This window comes from Megalobrama amblycephala, linkage group LG5 (assembly GCF_018812025.1).
Source record: "Megalobrama amblycephala isolate DHTTF-2021 linkage group LG5, ASM1881202v1, whole genome shotgun sequence".
Lineage (NCBI taxonomy): Eukaryota > Metazoa > Chordata > Actinopteri > Cypriniformes > Xenocyprididae > Megalobrama > Megalobrama amblycephala.
This window is the reverse complement of record NC_063048.1, coordinates 37,741,883-37,762,928: the sequence shown is the minus strand read 5'-3', so window position 1 is coordinate 37,762,928 and position 21,046 is coordinate 37,741,883. Positions and strand designations below refer to the sequence as shown.

The 21,046-nt window shown below is 44.9% G+C and overlaps 1 pseudogene; it reads left to right on the top strand.

Moving 5' to 3' along the window:
• LOC125269297 overlaps positions 1-21,046 on the top strand; it is a 49,738-nt pseudogene that overhangs the window by 14,108 nt on the left and 14,584 nt on the right.

The following is a 21,046-nucleotide window of genomic DNA, read 5'->3' as shown; positions in this document are numbered from 1 at the left end:
CAACACAGGTAGGTTTATTGTAGAAACAGCAGAGCAAATGGTTATGGAGAGATGATTAAGCAGTTCTTGAATGATGAAGAGAGTGTGATACTGTCCTTATGGTGTTTTCCAGATGCGGATGGAGATTGGCGTTGGAGGATGATGGCGGAGACACTCACACACCCAGGCAGGTAGGCATACGAGGAGAACAGGAGACGAAAGAGATGGAGCAGACGACTGGAGCAGGTAAGTATGGCGTTTGGAGTCCTTAAGGTAAGCATACATAAGTTTGTAGTGCAAACGAGACCGGACAAAGACTGTGTGTGAGTGTGGGTCCTTTATAGTGCTGATGATTGCAGTGATGATGAGGTGCAGGTGGCGGTGATCAGTACTCAGGTGATTGAGTGCGCTGTGGTTGGTGGATGGTGGAAACTGACGTGTCTGTGACAGTACCCCCCCTCCCACGGCCCGCTCCTGAGGGCCGAGGACCCCGACGTCGTGGTGGTCGTCCTCTAGGGCATGGGGCAGGTCTGTCCGGGTGGTTGGTGTGGAAAGTCTGTAACAGATTAGGATCAAGGATATCATTCTTGGGGACCCATGAGCGTTCCTCGGGGCCGTAGCCTTCCCAGTCAACCAGGTACTTCAATTGACCACCACGGAGCCGGGAATCCAGAATCTCGTGAACCACGTATGCAGTGCCATCATCCAGGATGAGTGGAAGGGGGGGCTCGACGGCTGCCACGTCAGGTTCTGTGGAGGGAAGAACAGAAGGGTGGTGAGGCTTTAGCAGTGAAACGTGGAATGTGGGATGAATTCTACTGTACTGTGCAGGGAGTTGGAGACGATAAGTGATGGGGTTGATCTGTCGGATGATGGTGAACGGGCCAATGAAGCAGGGACTCAGCTTCTTGCAGGGCAGACGCATCCTGAGGTCCCTGGTGGACAGCCAGACCTTCTGCCCCGGTTGGTAGACTGGAGCGTTGGAGTGCCGAAGGTCGGCTGTCATCTTGCGTCTGCGCAGGGCTCTCTGCAGTTGGTGGTGAGCCGAGTCCCAAACCCTCTCGCTCTCCCGGAACCAGTAGTCGACTGCCGGAACGTTGGAGGGTTCCCCATCCCAGGGGAACAGTGGGGGTTGGTAGCAGAGTACGCACTGAAACGGTGTTAATCCAGTTGTGGCTTGACGGAGGGAGTTTTGTGCGTACTCGGCCCAACCCAGGTACTGGTTCCAGGAGTTCTGGTGGCCGTGACAGAAGGTACGCAGGAAGCGGCCTATCTCCTGGATCTTCCGTTCCGTCTGCCCGTTCGACTGAGGATGGTATCCGGATGACAGGCTGACGGTCACACCCAGGAGGGAGAAGAACGCCTTCCAAATGTGGGAGACAAATTGGGGCCCTCTGTCGGAGACGATGTCCTCGGGTATTCCATAATGACGAAAGACATGGTTGAACATCAGTTCTGCAGTGGTCATGGCGGTAGGTAGACCCTCCAGGGGGATCAGACGGCAGGATTTTGAGAAGCGATCTACAACTACCAGGATGCAGGTGTGACCATCAGACTCGGGGAGATCGGTGACGAAGTCCACTCCCTGGTGTGACCAGGGTCTCTCAGGAACGGGCAGAGGATTGAGCTTGCCGGTGGAAAGATGGCGTGGGCTCTTGGAGATGGCGCACTCCCTGCAGCCCTGCACGTACCTTCTGACGTCGTTGGCCATGTTGGGCCACCAGAAGCGTTGTTTGAGCAACGAGAGGGTCTCATTGACCCCCGGGTGGCCAGTGCCAAGTGAAGAGTGAGCGTTGTGCAGAAGTGGAGTGCGACGTGCCCGTGTGACGTATTGCAAGCCTTGAGGGCAACATGGCTGAGTGCGTGAGGAGGCATTGGAGGAGGGTACGGTTTCTTCTGACCACTGGATGGGGTTTACGAAGATTGACTCTGGGAGGATGGTTTCTGGAGCTTCCGGCTTTTCTTCTGGGGCATGGAGACGAGACAGGGCATCAGCTTTAGTATTTTTGGAACCAGGGAGGTAGGATATGGAGAAATTAAATCTTGAGAAGAACATGGCCCAGCGAGCTTGGCGAGGGTTGAGTCTTTTGGCAGCCTTTAGATACTCAAGGTTCTTATGATCAGTGAGAACTTGGAATGGATGATTAGCCCCCTCAAACCAATGCCTCCATTCCTCTAGGGCAAGCTTGACGGCCAGGAGCTCACGGTCACCGATGTCGTAGTTGACCTCCGCCGGGTTGAGCTTGCCGGAGAAGAAGGCACATGGATGGAGTCTACTTGGCGTCCCCTGCTGCTGTGAGAGGACCGCTCCCACTCCGGTGGTGGAGGCGTCCACCTCCACGACGAAAGGTAAATCAGGGTTAGGGTGGACGAGGAGGGGACCGGTGGTGAAGACTCTCTTGAGGGTCTCAAAGGCGTTGGTGGCTTGTGGGGACCAGGACAGAGACTTGGGCTGGTGACGGAGCAGGTTGGTGAGTGGACTGACAATGGTACTGTAATCTTTGATGAAGCGACGGTAGAAATTGGAGAATCCGAGGAAGCGCTGGAGTTCTTTGATGGTTGTTGGAGTGGGCCAGGTCTGGATAGCGGAGACCTTCCCCTCGTCCATCCGGATGCCACTGTGGTCAATCACGTATCCCAGGAACTGGACAGAAGGCTGGTGGAAGGAGCACTTTTCAGCTTTGAGGAAGAGATGGAATTTCCGTAAGCGTTGGAGGACCTCCGCAACGTGGTGGCGATGTTCGGCCAAGCTACGGGAGTAGATGAGGATGTCGTCTATATACACCAGCACGAACTTGTGGAGAAACTCCCGGAGCACCTCGTGTATGAAATCCTGGAATACGGAGGGGGCGTTGACCAGGCCATACGGCATCACGAGGTATTCGTAGTGGCCGGTGGGCGTGACGAAGGCGGTCTTCCACTCGTCCCCCTCACGTATCTGGATGAGGTTATACGCGCTGCGGAGGTCCAACTTAGTGAACACAGTGGCACCGCGGAGATGTTCCAGGGCCGCTGGGACGAGGGGAAGTGGGTAGCAGAACTTGACTGTAATCTTGTTTAGGGCACGGTAATCGATGCAGGGCCGCAAGCCTCCGTCCTTCTTAGCCACAAAGAAGAAACTTGAAGCAGCAGGGGAAGTAGACGGGCGGATGTAACCTTGACTAAGGGCCTCTTTGATGTATTCCTCCATGGCCTTCTCCTCCAGTAAAGACAGGGGGTAGATGCGTCCCCTGGGCACTGGCTCACCCGGTAACAGATCGATGGCACAGTCCCATGGCCGGTGTGGAGGAAGCTTGGAGGCGCGTTGCGGGCAGAAGACGTCACTGAAGGGGGCGTAGTCCGGAGGAACATCCACGGAGCGCTTCTCTACAGGACTTTCGATGGACGTGGCGTTGATGGAGAGAGTCTTGGAGAGTGGAGAGTTCGGAACAGGAAGTGCTGGGAAGCAGTCGAGGAAACGGTGATCGCCCCACTTCAGGACTTCGCCCGTGCGCCAGGAGAAGGTGGGACTGTGTTGCTCATGCCATGGGCGCCCTAGAACCACGTCAGTGGTGGACTCTTCCAGAACCAGCAGATGGATGTTTTCCGTATGAAGAATACCCACACGAAGTTGAAGTGGTCCCACACAGTGACGGATTGTCTTACGGCTCAGGGGTTTGCCCGTGATGGAGTGGATTTGATAGTTAATCGGAGACGGGGAGATCTTGAGCTTGAGTTGTCGACAGAGGGCGCCGGAGATGAAGTTTCCTGCAGACCCTGAGTCGAGGAGCGCCACCACTGGAACAGAGGCATTTGCAGCAGTAAGGTTTACAATAGTAGTGAGTGGTTTCATTTTTTGAATGGAGGGAATTATTGCACTCACCACGGGCCGAGGAGGACAGGTTGGGCATGTGGAGATGACATGCCCCGGAGATCCACAATATAAGCATAAATTCAGGGTCAGCCTTCTCTGTCTTTCCGTTGTAGTGAGACGTGAATGATCGATTTGCATGGGTTCGCTGGCTGGTTCTGGAGAGCTGACGGTTTCGGACCGACGGAGGAGGATGTTGGAGAGTGACTGGCCCTGGTGCTCGAGGAGACACGACTGCATACGAGAACCCACGCGGATGGCGAGTTGGATGAAGCATTCGAGCCCTATGGAGTCCTCGTATGCAGAGAGATGCAGCCGCACATTAGGCTCCAGTCCTTGGCGAAAGGTAGTGATGAGGGCTTGTTCATCCCATCTGCTGGTGGCGGCTAGCGTTCTGAACTGCAAGGCATATTTGTTAACAGAGTTATTTCCTTGTTTTAGATTATAAAGTTTCTCACCAGTCGATGAATCCGTCAGAGGCTTTCCGAAGACCTCACGGAAGTGAGAGACGAACGCCGGATATGATTTTACCACAGAGCCTTTCTGGGTCCACAGAGAATCCGCACATTGGAGGGCCTTACCTTGCAGTTGTGAGATGATGAACGCAATTTTAGCCGTGTCGGTAGGGTAGAGGTGCGGCTGCATCTCCAGGACCAGTTCGCATTGGAGAAGAAATCCGCTGCATTCCTCCGCCGATCCTGAGTAGGGCGCCGGTTTGGCCATGGGACTGGCGGTGAACGCTGGAGAAGGAGCGGTGATGGTGGGTGCGGAAGCTGCAGCGTTGGTGGAAGGCGGTGAAGATGGCAGTGGGGTGAGTGCTCGGCGCAATGCGTCCACGAGCTCTTGAAAAGGGTCGTTGGTGCTCATGCTGTTGATTGTTGTTAAGGTCCGGTCTTCTGTTACAATAGAGACACGGAGGCAGACGTAAAAGCAACACAGGTAGGTTTATTGTAGAAACAGCAGAGCAAATAGTTATGGAGAGATGATTAAGCAGTTCTTGAATGATGAAGAGAGTGTGATACTGTCCTTATGGTGTTTTCCAGATGCGGATGGAGATTGGCGTTGGAGGATGATGGCGGAGACACTCACACACACAGGCAGGTAGGCACACGAGGAGAACAGGAGAAGAAGGAGATGGAGCAGACGACTGGAGCAGGTAAGTATGGCGTTTGGAGTCCTTAAGGTAAGCATACATAAGTTTGTAGTGCAAACGAGACCGGACAAAGACTGTGTGTGAGTGTGGGTCCTTTATAGTGCTGATGATTGCAGTGATGATGAGGTGCAGGTGGCGGTGATCAGTACTCAGGTGATTGAGTGCGCTGTGGTTGGTGGATGGTGGATGGTGGAACCTGACGTGTCTGTGACATACATATTCATTATAATATTTAATGTTCTTCAATATTTAATGGATGTTTGAATACATCAGTTTTGACAGCCACAATTTAAATGTTTATATTTCAAAAAACCGAATTGGAGTAGAAATATGATATTATGTTTGTATTAGGCCTGGGTGATAAAACAGTATCGATATTTATCGACGGTACGATAACGATAGAAAAAATGTTCGATATAACTCTTGATATAGTTTCACTTAAATAACACGCTATGAGTGACAGCAAACAAGTTGCTGTGGAGTTCAGGTGCGCAATCGCCACGTGAAATCAGAACAAATAAAAACTTAACCATGAGTGCTGTACCTGCCGGTGACGAGGAGATTGTGAATAAAAAAGAACATATCAGCTCGTCAGTGTGGCAGTTTCATGGTTTCCTTACGTCTTACGTCTTACGTCTTGATCTGCTTCAAAGTTCGTCTTGAGAGAGCAGTTGTCATGTCAGTATTGTAACGATTGAGACAAATCAGACACAATTATTTGTTAGTTAACCAATAGATTTAAGCTCACTCTGGGGCCTGGCGTCCATCCCCCGAGAAGTTCTCAGTTACAAATTTTATTGCACCCATAAATGCCACATGGAGAGCAGAAAAGAGACACACAAAAATCTGCATCTTCCCTGCATTTTCCACACAGAACACAGACGTTACGGCATTAATTTATAGACAGACTATTCTCTACATACATATTCCCAGGAAATGGTATCCATTATTACTATTGTTGTATTGTACTCATTGTATTTACATGTTTTATGATTTTTAAATGTTATGACCTGCAAGGTAACTTCAATTATGCCATGTTTGGTGTCTCTGCGTTCGTATCGAGCAGATTTAAATGCTTGTGTATGCGGTATGTCCATACCTGCACAAGACATAAGTATTGCAAGAAGCTTTAAAGGTTCTTCTTCAAAGCTCAGCCAGTTTAATCTTACTTGGTCATAAAAGCCCTGACAAGGGGGTGTGTGTCACCCGGAAATACAACATCTTCATTGGCCCCCATCATTCCTAAGAGGTTGGACTTTGACCAGAGGTTAAAACCCAGCGAACTGTGCCACTCCCTCTCTTCTTCCTTGCTTCTGGACGACCGAACAGGTCTCCTTGCGGCTGGCCTCTTTAGGCCCGGCCTGCAAGGCTGGTAGGATCCTCAGCCTACAACACCCAGCCATGTGCTCATCACCCAACAGACTGGCAACAACTTCAGATGATAACCTCAAGATTTATCCTCAACCTGCAGATCCGACGCTCCTCAGCCTAAAGGCATCTTGCAAGTATCGTACATTTTAATGCTAAGCAGCGATTTAGTATTGATTTGTAAGACTTACCTTTGCTATTGCTAAAAGAAACTGATGAGTCCTTTCCAGATTGCCTTTGACTTTTCCTATAGTTCTACTAACAGTACCTCCTCCGGTCCAACAGAGTGTGTGTGTATGAATGTGTGAATGTGTGTGTGACCTTTGTTGAATGTTATGTGTTTGTTAGTTTAGTTATGTGTTTGTGAGTTAGTTAATAAAGATTGTGCACAATATATGTTTGGTTCTGACTCCAACAGGTTAATTATAATGTAGCTATATCCAGTAAATCTGATTAACCAATTTACATATTCATAATTAATCATAATTAATAAATCATATTGAGTTATGAATAATTATTAATATTTCCCCTTTGAGTTAATTCGCTACAGTATTAACAGCTGCACAAACAATCACACAGCATCTTTATTTCTGTGCTACAAATATTCAGATTATCACAGAAGTACTGTGATAAAGGTTTACCGTTCAGATATAAATACTAATGTCTGTTATCGATCAAAATAGAGCAAATAGGCTTCAATCTTCATATAAAATATATATAAAAAGATTTGTTTACATTTTATTTTGCTTTGTTTTAAAACACACACACACACACACACACACACACACACACACACACACACACACAAACCAAGGTTATAATCGTTAACGAAAACGAACGAAAAAACGAAAACTAGGTGGGAAAAAACATTGTCGTTAACTGAAATAAAATAAAAACGAGGCATTACAAAAAAACGATAACTAACTAAAACTGCAATGTGTGTTTGGCAAAACTAACTAAAATAAAATAAAATTATAGATTAAATGTCCTTAGTTTTCGTCTTTATCAATGTCTTTCATAGAGCAAATAACGTTCAGCTGCATTTCCTTTCCCTGCGTCTCTCACATACACGCGCGCGCGCGCACACACACACAGCCCCTCCCGTCAGTGCACGCCGCGTCTCCATGAGAACAAGTGTTCGACTTTGAAAGCAAGTTCGCTAAAGGTTGGTATCTCGTGAACACCTTTACACAAACGCACATTAAAAAGTGGTATAAAAATATTTTTAATTCTGAATATAACTTTGTCAGCGTGTTAATGTCGACGCGAGAAGCGATTGCTACTATAGCAAGTTAACTAGTCGCAAGTTTGAGGTAAAATGCACTTGGGTTGTCGATGTCAAAACACTATATAAGCTGTGATTCAAATATTAAATAATGTAATTTGTTTACTCTTACACTGAATGTTTGCTGCTTCAATCCAAATGTGTTTGCATAGTTCACCCAAAATGAAAATTACTGTGAGAAAAAAAATCAAGTTTACAGAGTTTTAGTGTCACTGAAGGTAAACCTGCGTTGCTCATGGTGGTTAACGTTACCTCTCTTAACGTGCTCTTGCTGAATGGCAAGGATTGCACTATGGACTATTGTACCTTTTGTATGTTTTCATTTTTTTTAACTATTTTATTTTTTATAACGAAGCTGCAATGTCACATTTCCACTGCTTTGTTGTGTGTGCGTGAGGCGCGGGCGCGATCAAACAAGCTGTCTTTGCAGGGGACTTGCCTCATCGTCATGGCAACGGTTCGTAGTCAGGTCAGATTAGGTCAGAGTTGGTTGCCGTTTGTTGGATGCTCAGACTACCAAACTAACGCCGATTAAACATGTTCAGTCTGGTGAAAACCGACTCAGACCAACGCCGGGTATCAGGGTTATCACACCGATCCAACAAACTCCAACAGACGAGTTTGTTGGCGTTTGTCGGTGCGGTGTGAATTGGCCTTTACACTGAATGTTTGCTGCTTCAATCCAGACGAGTAGGCTTTTGTAAATTTAGTAAATGTTATAGGGTGTGAAAATTGTACAGCTGTGGTATTTGTATAGGGTGTGAATTCTGTATAGAAGATGTGTAGATTTTTGGTAGATTTTTTGGCAATTTTCTGAAGGTGTCACACACACACAAAAAAAATTGAAAAGCTGTATTTAAAGTTTTTTTTTTTTTTTTTTTTTTTTTTTGTTATTTGTCATGTTCTTTTGTCAGATTGAGCTCCCTGACAATCTGACAGAAATGTCTTGTTGTGGCTTAAAAATGGGTTGAATACATGCGGTTCATGTATGTCTTCTTTAGTCTGTTGGCTCTTTAGGTTTTTTACTGGCACACGTCACTTACACATTTTGCACTTACTGCGGAGTGTTGAGACTGTTTACATATTTGTGCCCATATGTACATTTTATGTACTGGTTTTATTTTTGAATGAATATTTTCTAAAATTGCATGATGTTTTTGTTGAGTTATTATTACACAATACTTTTTCTGACCTTTTTGAATCTTGCCCCTGACAAATAACCCAAATTACAAAAAAAGACTAAAACTAACACTAAAACTAATAAAAACTAAACTAAAACTAAGCATTTTCAAAAAATAAAAACTAAACTAAACTAGCAAACCCACTTTAAAAACTAATTAAAACTAAACTGAATTTGAAAACAAAAAGTCAAAACGAAATAAAAATAAAAACTAATGAAAAATGCAAAACCATAATAACCTTGACACAAACACACACACACACACACACACACACACACACACACACACACACACACACACACACAGTAATTGGTGTAATTGTGAAGAGATTTATCAGAGAGTTGAGTTGAACAGCTTTTGATGGGTGGTTATTTATCCAAAGCTCTGTGGCTCTTTGTGTGAGTTCATGATTCTGTAAAGAAAGCATAGTTTGATGTATATTAAAATTGTGTTGCATCAGTGACACAACTTGATGGGCCCCACTGCTGGCTATTACGACAGGCCCCCTGGTCTGCACAGTTATGAAGCACATACAAACACACAGAGGTGTCGTAATCAGTGTTGCCAATTTAGCGATTTTGTCACTAGATTTAGTGACTTCCCCGCCCCTTTTGGGACTTTTTTCTTATTTCTTATATAGATTCTTATTTTGGCCACTGATCTACATTCATATTTATATAGATTAAAGAATTTGCCATTATGATGTCATCTAGTGACATTTAGTTACCAGTTTTAGCTACTTTCAGTTGAAAGCAGTTGGTAACACTGGTCGCAATAGGGCTGGCAATTGCCTGGGGCACCGCATTTTGAGGGCCACCGAGGGCTGATCACTTAAACAATCAGAAGTCCCTGTGAACCAGAAGTTGCAAATGACTTTTCTCCCATGTTGTGACGTACAGTATTTCCAAGTGAAACAGAATATTGAATAGAGGGCAGGATTTTACTTTAGTGCTTCTCCTCACCATCTCTCACTCATAGCAGACTAACGGTTGGAGGGGAGTGGTTTAAGCGTTTTCAACCCAAGCTATCAAACTGACGTCATCAGAGAAGGAATGCAAGGCTCGAAATTGCAACCATTTTGTATATGCACCCGAAATATAATCTGTGCGATCTCAAAATATTTTTGGGAGCATTTATGCGAGTGCAAATAATTGTTGAGGTGTGACCCGTTTTCATTTCTCTACAAAACATTTGCTAATTACTGCACAGTATGTGCCTGCTGTGAATGAGCTGGGAGTTAGTTGGGAGTTAATTTCGAGCTCTGGATCGGCATTCCAGACTGGAAGTAACTTTTCAGATTTTGATTAAAGATTACCGCGACAAACTTTTTTTTTTTCTGTGTATTAACTTTTAATGGATTAATTGTTCAGCACAAGACTTGTAATATGCGCTAACAAATAGGGCCAAATTTGATTTCATTGTAAGGACTTAGCCTATTTATTAGCTCAATTTAATTGTTACAGGGAATAAGAATTGAATCAACTGTAAATGATTCACTGTAAATGATTCAGAATTAATATTTAACACACCATCAATTATTCGTCCAGCGAAAATTGAGGTTAGAGTATTTTACCAATTCTGGATAAAATATTATTCTGTGGCCAACAGTAACAATATTTTATTATGATTATTGTTATTATTGTAATTATTATATTATAAGCAAGAGGTAACTTGATCTTTTACGTTTAAGGCAGTAATTTGACACACAGCACAAGAAACTCGTATATGTGAGAATCAAAACAAGATTTATTGACTACTTCTAATGATTACAGGAAACTAAGGCTAAACACACACACACACACACACATACATACATGCACACACATTCGCGGAGTTGATGAGTTATGAAAAGTCCCAAGTTCAGTGCTAACTTAACTCTTAACCTGAGGAAAATCACAAAAGCAGAGCTTTGGCTTGATTCTTTAGGTTTAAAGGAGTTTCACCAGTTTCCAGCAAGAGAGAGAGAAGTTTGCTTGTACCTGCGTTTGCTGTGACAGCTGAGGTAATCGGGTTGTTCCGTGACTCGTGTACAGCGGAATCCCGTTCTGGATTGGCTGTCTTTCAGGTGACGTCTTCTCGGGAAAGCCCTGTGGGTTGCGCGGAAGCTTTGAAGGATGCTGCTGGCTGGTGCAACGCGCTGTTCTGAGCGTCTGGCTTGAGCGGCTCTCTTCTTGGGAGACTTTGGTCAGATATTTCACAGAGGGTTGCGGAGTCTGGATGTGACGGCTGTCGAATGATCAGCGGCGCAGCTCGTGGTTGAAGTCGGGTGTTAGATGGAAAATCAGCCCCGGTCAATCAGTTATCAATGACCCATGCGACTTTTCCGCCGTGGTCAAAGTAGCGGTGCTTCGGCTAACGGGCTTCAACGACTGTGCTTCAGTCCGGCTTCTGACCGATTTCGAGCGATTTCTGACCGACTTCTGACTTCTGACTTCTGACTTTAGCTTGTTCGGACAGCATAGCTTTAAGGGAGCGATCCTCCAATGAGACGTTGCTACGGAGATTAGACACGCCTCGTCTATTGTCTATTGATCACATCGCGTGATATCTGCAGAACATTCTCCTGTTTTATTAACAACTTTATAAAGTTTCTTAATATTTTCCTGATACAGAATTACAGAGAATTATAAATTCTGCATTTAGAACTCAAACATGACACACTTCTTACACACATATTATTAGACTGACCTAATTAAAACAATGATTACCAGAGAAAGAAAAGGCATACGGGAATACAAACATATACTGCATTGACTCCAACATGTTAGTAATCACATCATAGCAAATGTTATTCTGGATATAGTTAATACTTTAAGTAATCGACAATTGTCCCTTTTGAGATTCAAGATTGAGTCCTTAAGCATAGTTTAAACTTTGACCGGAGTCACGAGTGACCGGGTCAGGATGGATTGCTCACACAAGGGAGGTATTGATAGGACAGATTCGTCTTTAAATCCGTTGATGGGTGTTTTCCTGTTCCGTCCGATAATACAAGAGGGTTTTGTGAGAGAATCAATAGATTTAATGTGATCAGGTCCACGTGATGGGTTCTGATTAGTTTATTGCTGATGAGCTAAGAAGTCCTTTAGACAGAGTCCTTTGTTAAAAGAAGTCACGTCATCACTTCTGTTAAGTGGGTGTTTCCTGTCAGGAAATGGATCTTTTGGACCAAATGAAGCTTTGTTCAATCATGTTGTTCATTGATAAAGTCATTGGTAAGTTCTGTCGAGCGATGCCCTACATCATGATGACTTTAATATAAACATGCAGCAACATCTCTGCATCCCCCTTAGTGTGGCCCCCTCTCTCATTGCACTGGTTGCTTTTGCTGCCTCGCCTCAGCTGCCTTTTTCAAATTGGCGCAATGCTTACTTGCGGAACTGTAGAAAATACATGATTTGGTTTGTTAAATATGAAGAGAACTTATCCATCTGGTACGATCGCTCGTTCTAACATTAACCTAAATGTGTGCTATTATTAGGCGCATATCCAAGTGTTTGTGTGGAGTGTGGGAGCTAAAGTATAGCGCGCTTGCTTACAGCATGAGTAAGGAGCTGACGTGATCACTTGCATTTTTTCCCTGATAACAGAGGAAACAACTTAAAATACTTAATCATTTATGGTCATACAGATAATCATTCGAAACTGTAAAGGGTCTACTTTTATTTGTGTACATTCACAAAAACAACAGAAAGTTGTGCTTTTGTAAAATAAAGAAAATACAGGGTGCACTTTCTTCAAAAATGAACTGAAACTCAGCGTATAGTCTGAGCTGCAGACATGTTTTATTCTAAAAGATAAAGGCTGGGATCCCACTAGTTTTTCAGTTGTTACCAATTTGAGCCAGCACTCAGCGGTTTCCTCTATTGAGCTTTTGTAGTTGGATTGTTAATAAGGTTGAAAATCTAATTTAGAATCGTTCACTGAAATATAAAAAAAAATAACACACATTCAAAGGGTCTAACATTCTGACTAGTCTGTAGCTTTGTTTAAGTTCACTTGTATATGCATGTCATTTTGTGCAGTTGCAAGTTGTAATATTACTATATTCTTGTGTAAATAATTTCATATGTATTGAATGTGTTTGGCTCAATTAATCTCTGCTCATTTTCAATTCACTCAGACCAAGCAGTATTCTCTGCAATTTCTGCCCTATAAAATTAGCCTGACTTCGTCATACTCATATTCTAGGCAGAATGTGAGTCTGATACTGCTCCATTGCACTTGAATTATGGGGCGTGTCTTAACCGAACCAGTAAAAAAAACAAACTCTGCACTCAATTGGATAGACATACAACCAATCAGAGCAACGCAGTAAGTGACGTATGTTGAACTTGTACTTAAACTTTTGCCGAATCCCGTTGGAAGGACGGCAAACACATCTTTCCCATCGACAAATGCCTTGATTGCGGTTCTTTGTTCGTCTTTTAAAATTAATGCGCTGTCGATTTCTTTTATTACAGACGTGATAGCGGAATCTAAACATCTTACTTCTCCAGCTGCAGTCATCGTTGGTGAAAACCAATTCAACCCAAGCGCTCTTTGATGACGTGGGTGGTTACGTAACCGCAGATAGCCTGTCCATCATCGATTAAAGCCCGCCCTGGCAATTTGATTGGCTCGGCCTTCTGGGAGCCGAGCATAATTACTCCACAATGGATCGAGTCCAGACCGAACTTCCCGTCCAAAAAATGTTGTGGGCGGGGTTCGGGCTGGCACCCAGGCTACTATAAAATATTTTAAAGCTTGATATACTTCAACTTGGAAAAATGTATATTCAATATTGAAATGTTCATGACTTTTTATGATTTCCATGATTTATTTAGATTGAAAATCCTCTCGTATATCCCAAGTTTTTCTTCTTCAAAAACATTGATAGTGCATTGTTGAAATATTATTGTTAAGTGTTTTTCTCATATTTTGTTCAACAGTGTGTTAATTGAAATCTGTATCTTGATTTTTATACTCAAAACATTTGTAAATGCATTTTCTGCATTTTGATGCTTTTTCACAGTGATTCTTATGTCATCTCACTGTTTCTGCAGACTGAAAAAATATAAGATCAGATCAGTGACGCCCCATCTGACCTGCATCAGACAGACCCTCCTCAGACAGAGAGTCAAAGACCAACACAAAACCAGCATGAAGAAGTATGAGAGCTTATTTGAGGGAATCAAAGAGAATCAAACCCTCCTGAACAGGATCTACACACAGCTCTACATCATAGAGGGAGAGAGTGAAGGGGTGAATGAAGAACATGAGGTTTTACAGATGGAGAAAACAGCCAGAACACAAGACACTCCAATCTACTGCAATGACATCTTTAAACCCTTACATCAATCAGGATGTGAGGAGAAAGACAAAATCAAGACTGTTCTTACTAAAGGCATCGCTGGAATTGGAAAAACCGTCTCTGTGCAGAAGTTCATTCTGGACTGGACCGAGGGAAAAGCCAATCAGGATGTAGATTTCATGTTTGTACTTCCGTTTCGAGAGCTGAACTTGATTAAAGATCACCAGTACAGTCTTCACAGTCTTCTGCTGGACTTTCATCCTGAACTTCAAGATCTGGACTCAAAGATTTATGAGGAGTGTAAAGTTGTGTTCATCTTTGATGGTCTGGATGAAAGCAGAATCACACTGATGTTTTCAGACAGACAGAAAGTTTGTAATGTAAATGAGCTTTCATCAGTGAGTGTGTTGATGTCAAACCTCATCAGAGGAAAGCTGCTTCCTTCTGCTCTCATCTGGATCACCTCCAGACCAGCAGCAGCCAATCAGATCCCCTCAAAATACATCAACCGCGTGACAGAAATTCAGGGATTCAATGAACCTCAGAAGGAGGAATATTTCAGGAAGAGAATCAGTGACGAGCATCAAGCCAGCAGAATCATTTCACACATCAGAAGATCAAGAAGCCTCCACATCATGTGTCACATACCCGTCTTCTGCTGGATCTCAGCCACTGTCCTTCAACACCTCCTGAAACAAGATGACAGTGCAGAAATCCCTCAAACTCTGACTGAAATGTACATTCACTTCCTGCTGACTCAGATCAACATGAGGAATCAGAAGTATGATGAGAGAGATCCTGAGAAACTCCTGAACTCCAACAGAGATGTGATTCTGAAACTCGCTGAACTGGCTTTTAAACAGCTGATGAAGGGCAATGTGATGTTCTATGAGGAGGACCTGATTGAGAGCGGCATAGATTTCACTGACGCCTCAGTGTTTTCTGGCATTTGCTCTGAGATCTTTAAGGAGGAATCTGTGATTCATCAGAGGAAAGTCTACTGATTCATTCATCTGAGCTTTCAGGAGTTTCTAGCTGCTTTATATAAGATTTACTCTCATGTATTCAAGAATAAGAATTTACTTTCATTTCTAAATTTGTTTTTCGAATCAAAGAAAATCTCATTTTATGATCTACTAAAAGCAGCAGTTAATAAATCCTTACAGAGTAAAAATGGACACCTGGATCTTTTCCTGCGGTTCCTGCTGGGCATCGCACTTGAGTCCAATCAGAGACTCTTACAGGATCTACTGACACACACAGTGAACAGCTCAGAGAGCATCAAGAATATCACACAGTACATTAAAGACAAAATCAAGGGTGATTATAAACGTCTCTCAGCTGACAGAAGCATCAATCTGTTCCTCTGTCTGCTGGAAGTGAAGGATCAGACTCTGTACAGAGAGATTCAGGAGTTTGTGAAATCAGAGAATCACTCAGTGAATGAACTCTCTCCGTCTCACTGCTCAACAATCGCCTACATGTTTCAGATATCAGAGGAGGTGCTGGATGAGTTTGATCTGAAGAAATACAACACATCAGATGAGGGTAGAAGGAGACTGATACCAGCTGTGATGAACTGCAGAAAAGCTCTGTGAGTATTAATTTATGTGATTGGAGAAACTGTTTTGTTATAATACAGTAACATTGTAATTCCTCTGTCAATTCATGTTTTTTTTTTTTTTTTTTTTTTTTTTTTGACAACAATTTAAAGGGAAATTGGAGAATGTTTGAAAAGGACAAAACTGTTTTAATTCAAACAGGAATCCAGAAAACATGATTTTATTTTATTTTTTTAAATTGAGTACACTTAGTGTATTAAGTGTGTGTTAAAGATTGTTATATTGATTTAAATTTGTGGTTGAAAGAGATCAGTTTAATTCTCCATTCTCAAATATTTCACAAATATATTAAGTATATTTAAAAAAAGAAAAAAACAAAAACAAAAAAAAACTAATGAACTAAAATTGTTGAAAAAAAACCCTTAAATATAACTGTAAATTTTAAACAAAATTAACTGTTTTATGTTTTAGTCAATTATTTTGGTATATTCAACTCAAAACATAAAGTAATTGATATTGAGCAATTTTATTAAGTTAATAAAGTAAATTATTACTGTGATATTTTCTAAGCCACTGAATTATTTTAGAGTGTATTAGACGTGATCAATGTGCAAAAAAGAAAAATATTCTATTTCACGATTTCCTCTTTATTGAACCCTATTTCATCCTGTGTTACAGACTCTCTAGCTGTAATCTCACTAATCAGTGCTGTGAAAGTTTGTCTTCATGTCTACAATCATCAAACTCACTGAGAGAGCTGGACCTGAGTAACAATGACCTGCAGGATTCAGGAGTGAAGCTGCTCTCTAATGGACTGAAGAGTTCACACTGTCAACTCAATATACTGAGGTAAGAAAAACAGATAATGGTTCACTTGGTTATAAAATTAAAGATGCTCTCTGATGTGCTGATCTCCTGGGCTGAGTTGTTCAAAAAGTTTAATCTGGATCAGAATGATCTGGATTTCGATATCCCATGTTTTGCTATCCAGGATCAGGTAATCCATCTTACTTTTTTGTTTGTTTTTCAAAGCAAAATTGGATTGGATCACCCTCATCCAGATACATACTTTTTCAGATTACTATATCTGGATTACTAGTGCTCTATGGAATTTTAATGCTTTTGCGTTCTTTCAGAAATGTTTCACATAGCTTTCATCCAAAGAACTTTGCATTCACTAGCAAATAAATGTTGACTGTCTCTTAAGAGACTTATGAGACTGTCAAAATTTATTTTCTAGTGAATGCAAAGTTCTGTTAAAATTGTGCCAATGTAGTTTATAAAAAACACTTTAAATTAAATATGTCTTTTTTTTCTTTTGAACAGCCCTTTTTCAGTGTTTGATCCAATTTAATAGCCGAAATTCGTCAGATTACTTTAGAACAGTGGTTTCCAAACTGGGGTACATGAGGTGAAGAATGAGAAACAAATAGCCTATAGACAGACTTTGCATTGAGATCAATTTAAAGCTCAAACTCTCTTCAATACAAAAACACCCTGTGTGAGTTCTTCTTTTAATGTTGATAATATATTATCCAAGCAATAATGCACTTTTTCCCAAATATCCACACAATCCCAAATGTGACATTGATTTTATACGACAGTTAGGGGTAATATTAAGTAATGCACATTTAAAGCCAAATCCTGTCAGTATTGTTTGCTCTATTTTGCAACAACAAAATAAAAGTTCCAGTGAATGCCACAGAAAAACTGTTGTTCATCTCCAACAAAGTCCCTTTAAGACTGTATATAAAGTCTTTGGTCTCCAAGACCAAATGCATACATGCATACATCATCGAGGCAATCTCATTTAAAGTCCCTGTAAAGTAATTTTAAAGAATGTGTTCTTGTTTGTCACACCGCAGAAAAATGTGTTAACCACCCAGCCAAATTTGAGTGATTAAATAAATCTGCAAGTAAATGAAATAAGTTAACAAAATGAGCAGTATTCTCTGCTCTCAAACACTGGGGGCGTGTCCGCTGTTGGCGCTGAAACCACACCCACTCGTGAGAGCTGCCGTCTCAACTGACTTGTCTAATGAGTAGTAGTAGTAGAGATACTGTGGACTACCTACTAATTATAACATAAGCACACACGGCAACTTACACTCATTGGTGGGCATGTACTGCCGACTGTTGTTGAGTCGACAAATGATGGCGCAGTGAGACGGGAGGATGAAGGCCGGGACGGGAGATAGAGACAAAATGAATCCACCCCTTCTTCATATCATGGTTTTAGGAAATTTAAATGAGACTGAGCTGTATTGTATATTATAACAACCAGGTAATATGCATTTGTGTGGCAAAGGCATTACTAGCTAAATGTGCAAAGGGCTGTGTAACTAAAGGTAATGACACTCGAGATATACAGTTCCCTTTCAGTCGGTCACGTTCGACATACGTCAGTAGTGACCGACGAATTGGGATATCGCTAGAGAGCCCTATAAGCTTCGAGTGAACTAAAACAAGCCAATGGAATTGGCGTGCGATATTTGCATAATGCGCACCGCCCCCGACAGATGTATATAAATAGGAAGCAGATGCAATCGCACTCTGTCTTTTGCTTCGGAGCCAACCGGTTGGTCTCTTCAGCTTTCAAGACTATTTAAGTCAAAAAGAGTGTTCTTCAGCCTTTGAAGTGGTGCAGCACTTTCTGTTGGCGTTACAGCACAGCAGCGAGGTCGCGAGTTTTATCCAGGAGCCTGAGCATTGAGCTCTAAACTGCTGTTTTCACAGCAACCCTTTGCCCCATTGAGCGCGCTGTAGAAAGAGCGGTTGCGATTTGGGCCGGTTCCTGCGTTGTGTTCGGGGAGTGGTGTACCCGAACACATCGTGACACTCTGTGTAAGCTGTAATTCCCCTTCTGAAAGAGCTTCACAGATGAACCCTGCATCTTTACAAAGATGTCATTTCGTCTGTGCGTTACTGGGTGTGGTCGTTCCCTGGTCCCTGCTGATGGGCACAATCGCTGCATCACGTGTTTGGGCGTTCAGCACGCTGAAGCAGCTTTTGTGGATAGCTCATGTTCCCATTGCGGGAACATGACTATCGCAGTGCTGAGGTCTAGACTCTCATTCCTGAAGTCTCAGGTAGCGGGGGTCCCCTCCCCTATGCCCCGCTCGGCCGTTTTTTCCAGCTCCGGCCGGAATGACGGTTCGACGGCGTATAGGCAGGGTGACCTGAGGATCACCGTCAGGGCTTCCCCGCCGAGCTCCGCTCCTCGGGCCCCTGCCGCCTCAGCAGCACTGCAACCCGTCATGCCGCCATCGGTTTCCGCTGGGCCCTCTACGGACTGTCCAGCCGTTACCTTTGGTGCGCCTGCTGCGGATCAGATGTCGATCTCAGCATCGGAAGGTGAGCCCGAATCCTCGGGAGATGAAGACTCGGCTCCGCTGCCGCCCTCCGGGACTGTAGCGCCGCCCAAGGACGATCCCGAGTTGATGGCTGTGCTTTCCCGGGCGGCCGAGAGTGTTGGGCTTGTGTGGAACCCTCCACCCTGTCCCGGGCCCTCTCGGCTCGATAATTGGTACCTCTCGGCTCGATAATTGGTACCTCGGGGCCGGTCGCGCTGGTCAACCCCAGCGCCCCGCCCCGATGCCATTCTTCCTGGAGGTGCACGACGAGGTGACCAGATTCTGGCGAACGCCGTATAGCGCTCGTGCTAGAACTGGTCCCTCGTCCGCCTTCACCTCCCTGGATGGCGGAGAGGCTAAGGGATACGATCAGATTCCCCCAGTCGAGCGGTCCGTTGCGATGCAGCTCTGTCCAACGGCCACCGGCTGGCGCGGTGAACCGCGTCTCCCGTCCCGGGCCTGTAAATTCTCCTCAGGACTGATGGAGAAAGCTTACAGAACCTGTGGACAAGCTGCTTCCGCCCTGCATGCCATGGCCCTTTTGCAGGTGTACCAAGCAAAAGCGCTATCGGAAATGGCCCAGGGAGGACTTGACCAACAGCTGCTGGGGGAGCTGCGCGCTGCCACCGACCTCGCCCTCCGAGCGACGAAGGTGACAGCACGTTCTGTTGGTCATGTGATGTCTACGCTCGTAGTCCAGCAGCGCCACCTCTGGCTGACCCTGGCGGACATGAGGGAAACCGATAAACGTCGGTTCCTGGACTCCCCCGTGTCCCTGGTCGGCCTTTTCGGCGACGCGGTGGAGAGCTTCGCCCAACAGTTCTCCGCCGCACAGAAGCAGGCTGAGGCCATTAAACATGTCATGCCCCGGCGGTCCGCTGCTGCCTCCACCCTGCCGCCGGCGGCTCAGCCTCAGCCCGCTCATCGCCGAGGGCGCCCGCCTGCGCCGTCCTCCACCTCTGCTAAGCCGGCGAAGCAGCAGCCTACACCCGCCAAACAGCAGAGTGCCGGTCGCGGTCGTGGCGCCCAGCCCGTCTCAGCCAAGCCAGGTGGTAAGCGGTCGAGGAAGTCACGATCCTGAGACGGGCAACCTGGAGGGGAAGGATCCAGCTCTTCGGGAGAGAGTTCCATCATCTCTTCCACCCCCGGGGGGAATTTGTGAATGTTGTCTGTCCACCGCCCAGCGGTACCCACTTTTTCACAAAAAGAGCAGTTTCCCCAACCTCCAGGTCACAAGAGGGTGCGCCTGTCAGTGTGCGACGCCCCACAAAAGCCTTGCCACTCGCAGCCCCCTCTTATTTCGCCAGCAGGTGGCAGTGTGATGGTGCAGGCCGCGCCCCATGCGGCGTCTCCCATATGCACTGCTGCCTCCCAGAGTCCGACCACACTCCGGACCGCTCCCATGCCGTCCGAGTCGGGTCCCCATACTCTGCCTCGCTGCCCCACCCCCGGTGCGTCTGTGGTGCCTTTGGTCCCGTTGGCTCGGTGTCTGGAAGCGTGGACTGCGCTTCCCAGCCCGTCCCGCTGGCTCATTCGCACCATCAGACTCGGCTATGCGATTCAGTTCGCCCGCCGTCCCCCGGTTTTCAGGGGTGTCCACTTCACTCAGGTGTCGTTGGACAATGCACCTGTTCTCCGGGCGGAGATTGCTGTCCTCCTGGCGAAGGATGCAATCGAGCCGGTCCCTCCAGCCGAGATGAGGTCGGGGTTTTACAGCCCCTACTTCATTGTACCGAAAAAGGGCAGTGGGTTACGGCCAATCCTGGATCTGCGCATCTTGAACCGGTACCTTCACAAGTTGCTGTTCAAGATGCTCACACAGAAGCGCATTTTCGAATGCATCCATCCCCAGGATTGGTTTGCAGCGATCGACCTGAAGGACGCGTACTTTCATGTCTCGATTCTGCCTCACCACACACCCTTCCTATGGTTTGCGTTCGAGTGTTGAGCATATCAGTACAAAGTCCTACCCTTCAGGCTGGCCCTGTCGCCCCGCATCTTCATGAAGGTTGCGGAGGCGGC